The sequence below is a fragment of the Scyliorhinus torazame genome, chromosome 24, assembly GCF_047496885.1.
Source record: "Scyliorhinus torazame isolate Kashiwa2021f chromosome 24, sScyTor2.1, whole genome shotgun sequence".
NCBI classification, from domain to species: domain Eukaryota; kingdom Metazoa; phylum Chordata; class Chondrichthyes; order Carcharhiniformes; family Scyliorhinidae; genus Scyliorhinus; species Scyliorhinus torazame.
The window spans coordinates 35,884,012-35,894,801 of record NC_092730.1 but is presented as its reverse complement, the minus strand read 5'-3'; the positions used below and the strand labels follow the sequence as shown (position 1 = coordinate 35,894,801).

Sequence of the window (10,790 nt, the reverse complement as noted above, 5' to 3'; positions counted from 1 at the left end):
CTGCATTGATCAGTTTCCTCTAATCAGCAAGGTCCGATATACCGCTCTATCTGTTCCTCAGACGAAGGTTTTGAAAGTCTAAGATCTGAGGGCGTGAAGTATCTAATTGGAGAGTTGCATTCTGGCGACTGCAATCTCTCTCCACAGCTGCTTCCGGTGCTGCTCTCACAGACAAGTAGCCGAAGAACCCCTCCACTGTCCAATCAGGTAAACGTTCATCTAGTAGAGGCGGCAGAAGTGTGTTCTGGGAGAAGTCAACTTAGTCACCTCGACTGTACTGTGGCTAGCTGAAGAACAGGTGTCAAAGAGTGGATAAGACTGAAAGCAAAACTTTGGTACCAATAAAGAAAAAGGCAGATGTGCTGCTGACAAATAGCAACTTGTTTCCGTTTGGTGTGATTGAGAGTACGAATAGCAGAGGATGGTTTCAATCCATCGACCTCTGGGTTAGAGGCCCAGCACGCTTCCGCTGCGCCACTCTGCTCGGTGCTCCTTTTCTTAGTGGTCGGACTTGAGGCAAAGTTTGAGGAAGTCTGTAACAGCGTGATCAATGTTCCCAGAGAGATGAAACTGCTGCCCCGAACTTCATTTTATAAAGGTGATTCCAGTCACTCCCCACTTTCCCATCAGAACAACGTCACAGAAGAAATCACATCACCTTCCACAGAACAACCATTCCGCACGAAAGTCAATTATCTGAACTGTGCTGACCAGTATCAGTGTGCTCAAACGTCTGTTCTTGTTGAAAGAAAAAAATGAGGAAGTGAATAATTGTGTGGTTACCGCAGGGCAGTAATGTTGTAGCTCCTGGTTTAAGGAGCAGAGTACGCAGCGGAAGCGTGCAGGGCTCTTAGCCCGAGGTCGAGGAATCGAGGGTATTCTCTGCTATTTGCATTCTCCCTCACAACAAAAGTAAACATAACACACGTTCCTGTTTTCTTTGCAGCAAATAGCTATCAGAAACTTTCTTGCAGTCTCATCCCGGCATTAGTCCCAAGAATGAAAGAGACAGCATGACACATTACAACATTGTAAAGCTCACACATAGGGAATCACAGAGAAAATGCTTTAAAGTCTCAACAGATCTGACAGCATCTGGAGGGAGAGAAATGAGCTAAGGTTTCGAGTCCAGGTGACCCTTAGTCAAAGCTGCTCGGGAAACGTTATCCAGTCGTACCCCACAGAGGGGCAATATAGATATATAACGGTATCCAGTAATAACTCACAGGGGGCCAATAAGGAAATAAAGCTTTATCGAGCAATGAATCACAATAGAAACCGAGTCCCCAACTTCCCCTCTTGGACGGATGTGAACAATCCAACCTGCCAGACTATTTACAAGAGAAGACGAATTTTACCCTTCTCTTGGGATGAATATGAATTTCTCAACCAGACTCACCGAAGCAGATTGTCGAGTCATGAGCTGGGCTTTTGCCGGTGAGGTCTTGCTGTGCGTATTTAAGCGGGAATCTCATGTACTGAGACCAACGCTTTTCCATTGAAAGGGAGGTATTGGATCTTCCTGAGGTTGAAAATCGTGCTGGAGAAATTTAACCTCGTGGAGTAAAAGGCAATATCAGGAGTGGGATTCGAACCCACGCCTCCAGAAGAGACTGCGACCTGAACGCAGCGCCTTAGACCGCTCGGCCATCCTGATGCGTTGACGCAAAAATTAAGATCCGTGCACAAATCGACTTAAAGTCTGTCTTCATCTTTATTACATTTCAAACAAGACATGCTTTCCCTACTTTTGAACCCCAGCCAGAGTCCTGTATCTGAGTGCCATCCTTGTCCAAACCGCTGGTGGTTAAGGAGCTTCTCATTGCTGCATTGATCAGTTTCCTCTAATCAGCAAGGTCCGATATACCGCTCTACCTGTTCCTCAGACGAAGGTTTTAAAAGTCTAAGATCTGAGGGCGTGAAGTATCTAATTGGAGAGTTGCATTCTGGCGACTGCAATCTCTCTCCACAGCTGCTTCCGGTGCTGCTCTCACAGACAAGTAGCCGAAGAACCCCTCCAGTGTCCAATCAGGTGAACGTTCATCCAGTTGAGGCGGCAGAAGAGTGTTCTGGGAGAAGTCAACTTAGTCACCTCGACTGTACTGTGGCTAGCTGAAGAACAGGTGTCAAAGAGTGGATAAGACTGAAAGCAAAACTTTGGTACCAATAAAGAAAAAGGCAGATGTGCTGCTGACAAATAGCAACTTGTTTCCGTTTGGTGTGATTGAGAGTACGAATAGCAGAGGATGCTTTCAATCCATCGACCTCTGGGTTATAGGCCCAGCACGCTTCCGCTGCGCCACTCTGCTCGGTGCTCCTTTTTTTAGTGGTCGGACTTGAGGCAAAGTTTGAGGAAGTCTGTAACAGCGTGATCAATGTTCCCAGAGAGATGAAACTGCTGCCCCGAACTTCATTTTATAAAGGTGATTCCAGTCACTCCCCACTTTCCCATCAGAACAATGTCACAGAAGAAATCACATCACCTTCCACAGAACAACCATTCCGCACGAAAGTCAATTATCTGAACTGTGCTGACCAGTATCAGTGTGCTCAAACGTCTGTTCTTGTTGAAAGAAAAAAATGAGGAAGTGAATAATTGTGTGGTTACCGCAGGGCAGTAATGTTGTAGCTCCTGGTTTAAGGAGCAGAGTACGCAGCGGAAGCGTGCAGGGCTCTTAGCCCGAGGTCGAGGAATCGAGGGTATTCTCTGCTATTTGCATTCTCCCTCACAACAAAAGTAAACATAACACGCGTTCCTGTTTGCTTTGCAGCAAATAGCTATCAGAAACTTTCTTGCAGTCTCATCCCGACATTAGTCCCAAGAATGAAAGAGACAGCATGACACATTACAACATTGTAAAGCTCACACATAGGGAATCACAGAGAAAATGCTTTAAAGTCTCAACAGATCTGACAGCATCTGGAGGGAGAGAAATGAGCTAAGGTTTCGAGTCCAGGTGACCCTTAGTCAAAGCTGCTCGGGAAACGTTATCCAGTCGTACCCCACAGAGGGGCAATATAGATATATAACGGTATCCAGTAATAACTCACAGGGGGCCAATAAGGAAATAAAGCTTTATCGAGCAATGAATCACAATAGAAACCGAGTCCCCAACTTCCCCTCTTGGACGGATGTGAACAATCCAACCTGCCAGACTATTTACAAGAGAAGACGAATTTTACCCTTCTCTTGGGATCAATATGAATTCCTCAACCAGACTCACCGAAGCAGATTGTCGAGTCATGAGCTGGGCTTTTGCCGGTGGGGTCTTGCTGTGCGTATTTAAGCAGGAATCTCATGTCCTGAGACCAACGCTTTTCCATTGAAAGGGAGGTATTAGATCTTCCTGAGGTTGAAAATCGTGCTGGAGAAATTTAACCTCGTGGAGTAAAAGGCAATATCAGGAGTGGGATTCGAACCCACGCCTCCAGAAGAGACTGCGACCTGAACGCAGCGCCTTAGACCGCTCGGCCATCCTGATGCGTTGACGCAAAATCTAAGATCCGTGCACAAATCGACTTAAAGTCTTTCTTCATCTTTATTACATTTCAAACAAGACATGCTTTCCCTACTTTTGAACCCCAGCCAGAGTCCTGTATCTGAGTGCCATCCTTGTCCAAACCGCTGGGGGTTAAGGAGCTTCTCATTGCTGCATTGATCAGTTTCCTCTAATCAGCAAGGTCCGATATACCGCTCTACCTGTTCCTCAGACGAACGTTTTAAAAGTCTAAGATCTGAGGGCGTGAAGTATCTAATTGGAGAGTTGCATTCTGGCGACTGCAATCTCTCTCCACAGCTGCTTCCGGTGCTGCTCTCACAGACAAGTCGCCGAAGAACCCCTCCAGTGTCCTATCAGGTGAACGTTCATCCAGTTGAGGCGGCAGAAGAGTGTTCTGGGAGAAGTCAACTTAATCACCTCGACTGTACTGTGGCTAGCTGAAGAACAGGTGTCAAAGAGTGGATAAGACTGAAAGCAAAACTTTGGTACCAATAAAGAAAAAGGCAGATGTGCTGCTGATAAATGGCAACTTTTTTCCGTTTGGTGTGATTGAGAGCACGAATAGCAGAGGATGGTTTCGATCCATCGACCTCTGGGTTATGGGCCCAGCACGCTCCCGCTGCGCCACTCTGCTCGGTGCTTTTTTTTTTTTTTGTGGTCGGACTTGAGGCAAAGTTTGAGGAAGTCTGTAACAGCGTGATCAATGTTCCCAGAGAGATGAAACTGCTGCCCCGAACTTCATTTTATAAAGGTGATTCCAGTCACTCCCCACTTTCCCATCAGAACAACGTCACAGAAGAAATCACATCACCTTCCACAGAACAACCATTCCGCACGAAAGTTAATTATCTGAACTGTGCTGACCAGTATCAGTGTGCTCAAACGTCTGTTCTTGTTGAAAGAAAAATTGAGGAAGTGAATAATTGTGTGGTTACCGCAGGGCAGTAATGTTGTAGCTCCTGGTTTAAGGAGCAGAGTGCGCAGCGGAAGCGTGCAGGGCTATTAGCCCTTGGTCGAGGAATCGAGGGTATTCTCTGCTATTTGCATTCTCCCTCACAACAAAAGTAAACATAACACGCGTTCCTGTTTGCTTTGCAGAAAATAGCTATCAGAAACTTTCTTGCAGTCTCATCCCGACATTAGTCCCAAGAATGAAAGAGACAGCATGACACATTACAACATTGTAAAGCTCACACATAGGGAACCACAGAGAAAATGCTTTAAAGTCTCAGCAGATCTGACAGCATCTGGAGGGAGAGAAATGAGCTGACGTTTCGTGTCCAGGTGACCCTTAGTCAAAGCTGCTCGGGAAACGTTATCCAGTCGTACCCCACAGAGGGGCAATATAGATATATAACGGTATCCAGTAATAACTCACAGGGGGCCAATAAGGAAATAAAGCTTTATCGAGCAATGAATCACAATAGAAACCGAGTCCCCAACTTCCCCTCTTGGACGGATGTGAACAATCCAACCTGCCAGACTGTTTACAAGAGAAGACGAATTTTACCCTTCTCTTGGGATCAATATGATTTCCTCAACCAGACTCACCGAAGCAGATTGTCGAGTCATGAGCTGGGCTTTTGACGGTGGGGTCTTGCTGTGCGTATTTAAGCGGGAATCTCGTGTACTGAGACCAACGCTTTTCCATTGAAAGGGAGGTATTGGATCTTCCTGAGGTTGAAAATCTTGCTGGAGAAATCTAACCTCGTGGAGTAAAAGACAATATCAGGAGTGGGATTCGAACCCACGCCTCCAGAAGAGACTGCGACCTGAACGCAGCGCCTTAGACCGCTCGGCCATCCTGATGCGTTGATGCAAAAACTAAGATCCGTGCACAAATCGACTTAAAGTCTGTCTTCATCTTTATTACATTTCAAACAAGACATGCTTTCCCTACTTTTGAACCCCAGCCAGAGTCCTGTATCTGAGTGCCATCCTTGTCCAAACCGCAGGTGGTTAAGGAGCTTCTCATTGCTGCATTGATCAGTTTCCTCTAATCAGCAAGGTCCGATATACCGCTCTACCTGTTCCTCAGACGAAGGTTTTGAAACTCTAAGATCTGAGGGCGTGAAGTATCTCATTGGAGAGTTGCATTCTGGCGACTGCAATCTCTCTCCACAGCTGCTTCCTGTGCTGCTCTCACAGACAAGTAGCCGAAGAACCCCTCCACTGTCCAATCAGGTGAACATTCATCCAGTAGAGGCGGCAGAAGAGTGTTCTGGGAGAAGTCAACTTAATCACCTCGACTGTACTGTGGCTCGCTGAAGAACAGGTGTCAAAGAGTGGATAAGACTGAAAGCAAAACTTTGGTACCAATAAAGACAAAGGCAGTTGTGCTGCTGACAAATAGCAACTTTTTTCCGTTTGGTGCGATTGAGAGTACGAATAGCAGAGGATGGTTTCGATCCATCGACCTCTGGGTTATGGGCCCAGCACGCTCCCGCTGCGCCACTCTGCTCGGTGTTCTTTTTTTTTTGCGGTCGGACTTGATGCAAAGTTTGAGGAAGTCTGTAACAGCGTGATCAATGTTCCCAGAGAGATGAAACTGCTGCCCCGAACTTCATTTTATAAAGGTGATTCCAGTCACTCCCCACTTTCCCATCAGAACAACGTCACAGAAGAAATCACATCACCTTCCACAGAACAACCATTCCGCACGAAATTTAATTATCTGAACTGTGCTGACCAGTATCAATGTGCTCAAACGTCTGTTCTTGTTGAAAGAAAAAAATGAGGAAGTGAATAATTGTGTAGTTACCGCAGGGCAGTAATGTTGTAGCTCCTGGTTTAAGGAGCAGAGTACGCAGCGGAAGCGTGCAGGGCTATTAGCCCTTGGTCGAGGAATCGAGGGTATTCTCTGCTATTTGCATTCTCCCTCACAACAAAAGTAAACATAACACGCGTTCCTGTTTGCTTTGCAGAAAATAGCTATCAGAAACTTTCTTGCAGTCTCATCCCGGCATTAGTCCCAAGAATGAAAGAGACAGCATGACACATTACAACATTGTAAAGCTCACACATAGGGAACCACAGAGAAAATGCTTTAAAGTCTCAGCAGATCTGACAGCACCTGGAGGGAGAGAAATGAGCTGACGTTTCGTGTCCAGGTGACCCTTAGTCAAAGCTGCTCGGGAAACGTTATCCGGTCGTACCCCACAGAGGGGCAATATAGATATATAACTGTATCCAGTAATAACTCACAGGGGGCCAATAAGGAAATAAAGCTTTATCGAGCAATGAATCACAATAGAAACCGAGTCCCCAACTTCCCCTCTTGGACGGATGTGAACAATCCAACCTGCCAGACTATTTACAAGAGAAGACGAATTTTACCCTTCTCTTGGGATCAATATGAATTCCTCAACCAGACTCACCGAAGCAGATTGTCGAGTCATGAGCTGGGCTTTTGCCCGTGGGGTCTTGCTGTGCGTATTTAAGCGGGAATCTCGTGTACTGAGACCAACGCTTTTCCATTGAAAGGGAGGTATTGGATCTTCCTGAGGTTGAAAATCTTGCTGGAGAAATTTAACCTCGTGGAGTAAAAGACAATATCAGGAGTGGAATTCGAAGCCACGCCTCCAGAAGAGACTGCGACCTGAACGCGGCGCCTTAGACCGCTCGGCCATCCTGACGCGTTGGCACAAAAACTAAGATCCGTGCACAAATCGACTTAAAGTCTGTCTTCATCTTTATTACATTTCAAACAAGACATGCTTTCCCTACTTTTGAACCCCAGCCAGAGTCCTGTATCTGAGTGCCATCCTTGTCCAAACCGCTGGTGGTTAAGGAGCTTCTCATTGCTGCATTGATCAGTTTCATCTAATCAGCAAGGTCCGATATGCCGCTCTACCTGTTCCTCAGACGAAGGTTTTGAAAGTCTAAGATCTGAGGGCGTGAAGTATCTAATTGGAGAGTTGCATACTGGCGACTGCAATCTCTCTCCACAGCTGCTTCTGGTGCTGGTCTCACAGACAAGTAGGCGAAGAACCCCTCCAGTGTCCAATCAGGTGAACGTTTATCCAGTCGAGGCGGCAGAAGAGTGTTCTGGGAGAAGTCAACTTAATCACCTCGACTGTACTGTGGCTAGCTGAAGAACAGGCGTCAAAGAGTGGATAAGACTGAAAGCAAAACTTTGGTACCAATAAAGAAAAAGGCAGATGTGCTGCTGACAAATAGCAACTTTTATCCGTTTGGTGCGATTGAGAGTACGAATAGCAGAGGGTGGTTTCAATCCATCGACCTCTGAGTTATGGGCACAGCACGCTTCCGCTGCGCCACTCTGCTCGGTGCTCTTTATTTTTGTGGTCGGACTTGAGGCAAAGTTTGAGGAAGTCTGTAACAGCGTGATCAATGTTCCCAGAGAGATGAATTTGCCGCCCCGAACTTCATTTTATAAAGGTGATTCCAGTCACTCTCCACTTTCCCATCAGAACAACGTCACAGAAGAAATCACATCACCTTCCACAGAACAACCATTCCGCACGAAAGTAAATTATCTGAACTGTGCTGACCAGAATCAGTGTGCTCAAACGTGTGTTCTTGTTGAAAGAAAAAAATGAGGAAGTGAATAATTGTGTAATTGTGAAAAGGAGGTATTGGATCTTCCTGTTATAAAGAAGAAGGCAGGTGTGCTGCTGACAAATAGCGACTTGTTTCCGTTTGGTGTGAGTGAGAATATAAATAGGCTTGGAACTTGCTGGCGAGGCCGTCGCCGGTGATGATGACGTGGCGTGGACTCGCTGAACCAGGTTCAGGAGCTCGAGCACCGAGCAGGGACGCTCTATCAGGCCCGACGATTTCAAACCACAGTGTTGCCGTGTCGCCTTGTTGGATACCCCTAGTTGACAGGAACCACTGGCAGCTATGGCATTGCCATTGTAGTCAAGGAACTGGCAGGCCGGTGGAAGAATGCTTGGTCTGGCGCGCATGGTGTCGAGGCCGGATTTTGAGATGAGGTTCGCTGATGCGCCGGTGTGAAGTTTCAATCGGATGCAAGCCTTGTCTCATTTCATTTCATTTCGTTTTCATTTCATTAATTGTGTGGACAGCACACCACTCGTCGATCCACACTGAGGATCGAGAGGCGTTTCTCGTTGTGGTGGAAGGCAGCGCATGTGTAGTTATGATGCCCACCCGGTATGGGGACCTAACGCACTCAGCATCAGGGTCTGTTGGGCTGTCGGGATCGGAATCTGGCATGCCTTGTTGTATTGAGCGGACACTTCTGCGCCGCAGCTGGGATCGCTGGCTGCTGAGCGGTGGAGCAGATCTGCAAAGGGCTGCATAGTGGCCAAGCTTGCCACACTGTAGACACCGGCGTCCTTTTGCCGGACATTTCCGCTTTAAGTGGGTGGAGCCACAATTCGGAGATGTCATGACGCCGACGGCAGGGCATTTCGTGCGCCATCGTGCATGCGCAGTGTGATCGGTCGACGTACGCACCTGTGCAGTCATGTTTTCGGCCTCGTCGTCCACTCGGTCATGGCGCACATGCGCAGGGACCCGGGAAAAACGCACAAAGCGACCACTCTCCTCGATGCTCAGGCCGTGCATTTGAACAATGGCCTGCACCCGTTCCACCTCATGGGAGGCCAGTTTTGCAGTTTCTGCCGCCCTGATGTGGGAGTAACGATTCTTAGCATGCTCATGGATAACGCATGTCTCGATAGCAACTGAGAGGGTCAACTGTTTGACTTTCAGGAGCTGCTGCCGAAGGGAGTCGGAGTGGACACCGAAAACGATCTGATCCCGGATCATGGAATCTGCCGTCGAGTCATAGTTACATGACTGCGCTAGGATGCGGAGATGGGTCACGCAGGACTGAAAAGTTTCATTCTTACCCTGAAGCCTCTAATGGAAAAAGTACCATTCAAAGCTCTCATTCACCTCAGTGTCGCAGTGGCTGTCAAACATCAGCAGGACTGTTTCAATTTTGTTTTGTCTTCGCCGGCAGCGAATGTAAGGGAGTTGTAGATGTGGATGGCGTGGTCCCCCACGGTGGAGAGAAATAATGTGATCTTCCTGGCATCCGATGCTGCTTCGAGGTCAGAGGCCTCGATCTGCAGGAGGAACTTTTGCTTGAAGATTTTCCAATTGGCGCCAAGGTTGCCGGAGATGCGGAGCTGCGGAGGAGGCTGGTGTTTTCCATTTCACCGGATGGCTGCTTCCTGGTCAATGCTGATTCACTCGAGATAGGTCCGTCAAGATCAGTATCACTCTGGTACCATGATGTGTTAGGCAGGTAGGCTCAATGTGGACTGCACTCGATGCAGGGAAGCTAAAAACAGACGTCGAACACTGGAGAAAATCCAACACTGTTTTATTCAACGATAGAACTGATACACATATTCAGCTGTGGGTCGACACTATACTGAACTGACTGGAGACCTTGTAGTAGCCTGATCAGACTTACTAGCTACCGCATGGTGTTTGCACTTGCTAGCTCGTGGACTCTGACTGTCTCAGTGGCTGGGTCCAGAGAGAGCGGGAAACCTAGTGCCCTCTGGCTTTATAGTGGTACTGTCCTGTTTGGTGATTGGCTGCACTGTGTTGTGCTTACTGGTCATCCTGTGTGTCCATCACTGACTGTCTGCATCTCATTATATACATGAGTGGATATTATGACAGACTCCAAATCCAATGGTCTTTTTCCACGGATATTCTATCCCTTCTCACAGACAGACTGGGAGACCCGTCATCGCATGAAAGCAATAACTTCCTGGAGTGATTCCAGGTTGGGTTTATATCGCATAAATTGTCAATGAATGTCTTGTTAAACGTAGTTCAGTTAGCGGAGTGGCTGTGGCTTGGTACTTGCAGTCAAATGGGGTTCCTCCGCACAGATTCGAAACCTACTCACACTGTAGGCAGCACGGTAGCACAGTGGCTATCACAGTTGTTTCACAGCTCCAGGGAGCTGTCTGTGCAGTGTCTGCGTAGGTTTCCTCCGGGTGCCTCCGGTATCTTTCGGAAGTTCGGTGCAGACTCAAGAGGTTGAATGTCCTGCAGGGATTCTCTGGATAACAAATTAGAATCGTCAGAACTCCGACATTGACGGGATGTTTAAGGCGTCTGACTGATCTTCATCATGATGCGATCAAATGTTTGTATCTTTCAGTCTTTCCGCGGTGTTTTATTTACAATGTGTAGAAACATGTGAAACATGGTGTTGAAGTGTTTCCCATCAGTCCATTCAGAACAATCCTTCAGCTGATATGATGGAAATGTAATTTGCTGACAGAAACAACATTCCCAACACTTCACATCTGGCTGCACATCTGGACCAAT

At 47.3% G+C, this 10,790-nt stretch overlaps 5 non-coding genes across 5 annotated transcripts; all 5 read right to left on the bottom strand.

Moving 5' to 3' along the window:
• Window positions 1–1,574: 1,574 nt before the first annotated feature.
• On the bottom strand, window positions 1,575–1,657 carry trnal-cag (transfer RNA leucine (anticodon CAG)). Its single transcript has one exon. It is a non-coding gene; the product is annotated as a tRNA-Leu (tRNA).
• Window positions 1,658–3,399: 1,742 nt separating this feature from the next.
• Window positions 3,400–3,482, bottom strand: trnal-cag (transfer RNA leucine (anticodon CAG)). Its single transcript has one exon. It is a non-coding gene; the product is annotated as a tRNA-Leu (tRNA).
• Window positions 3,483–4,062: 580 nt separating this feature from the next.
• Window positions 4,063–4,134, bottom strand: trnam-cau (transfer RNA methionine (anticodon CAU)). Its single transcript has one exon. It is a non-coding gene; the product is annotated as a tRNA-Met (tRNA).
• Window positions 4,135–5,226: 1,092 nt separating this feature from the next.
• trnal-cag (transfer RNA leucine (anticodon CAG)) lies at window positions 5,227–5,309 on the bottom strand. Its single transcript has one exon. It is a non-coding gene; the product is annotated as a tRNA-Leu (tRNA).
• A 580-nt stretch (window positions 5,310–5,889) lies between these two features.
• Window positions 5,890–5,961, bottom strand: trnam-cau (transfer RNA methionine (anticodon CAU)). The gene has a single exon. It is a non-coding gene; the product is annotated as a tRNA-Met (tRNA).
• Window positions 5,962–10,790: the final 4,829 nt, after the last annotated feature.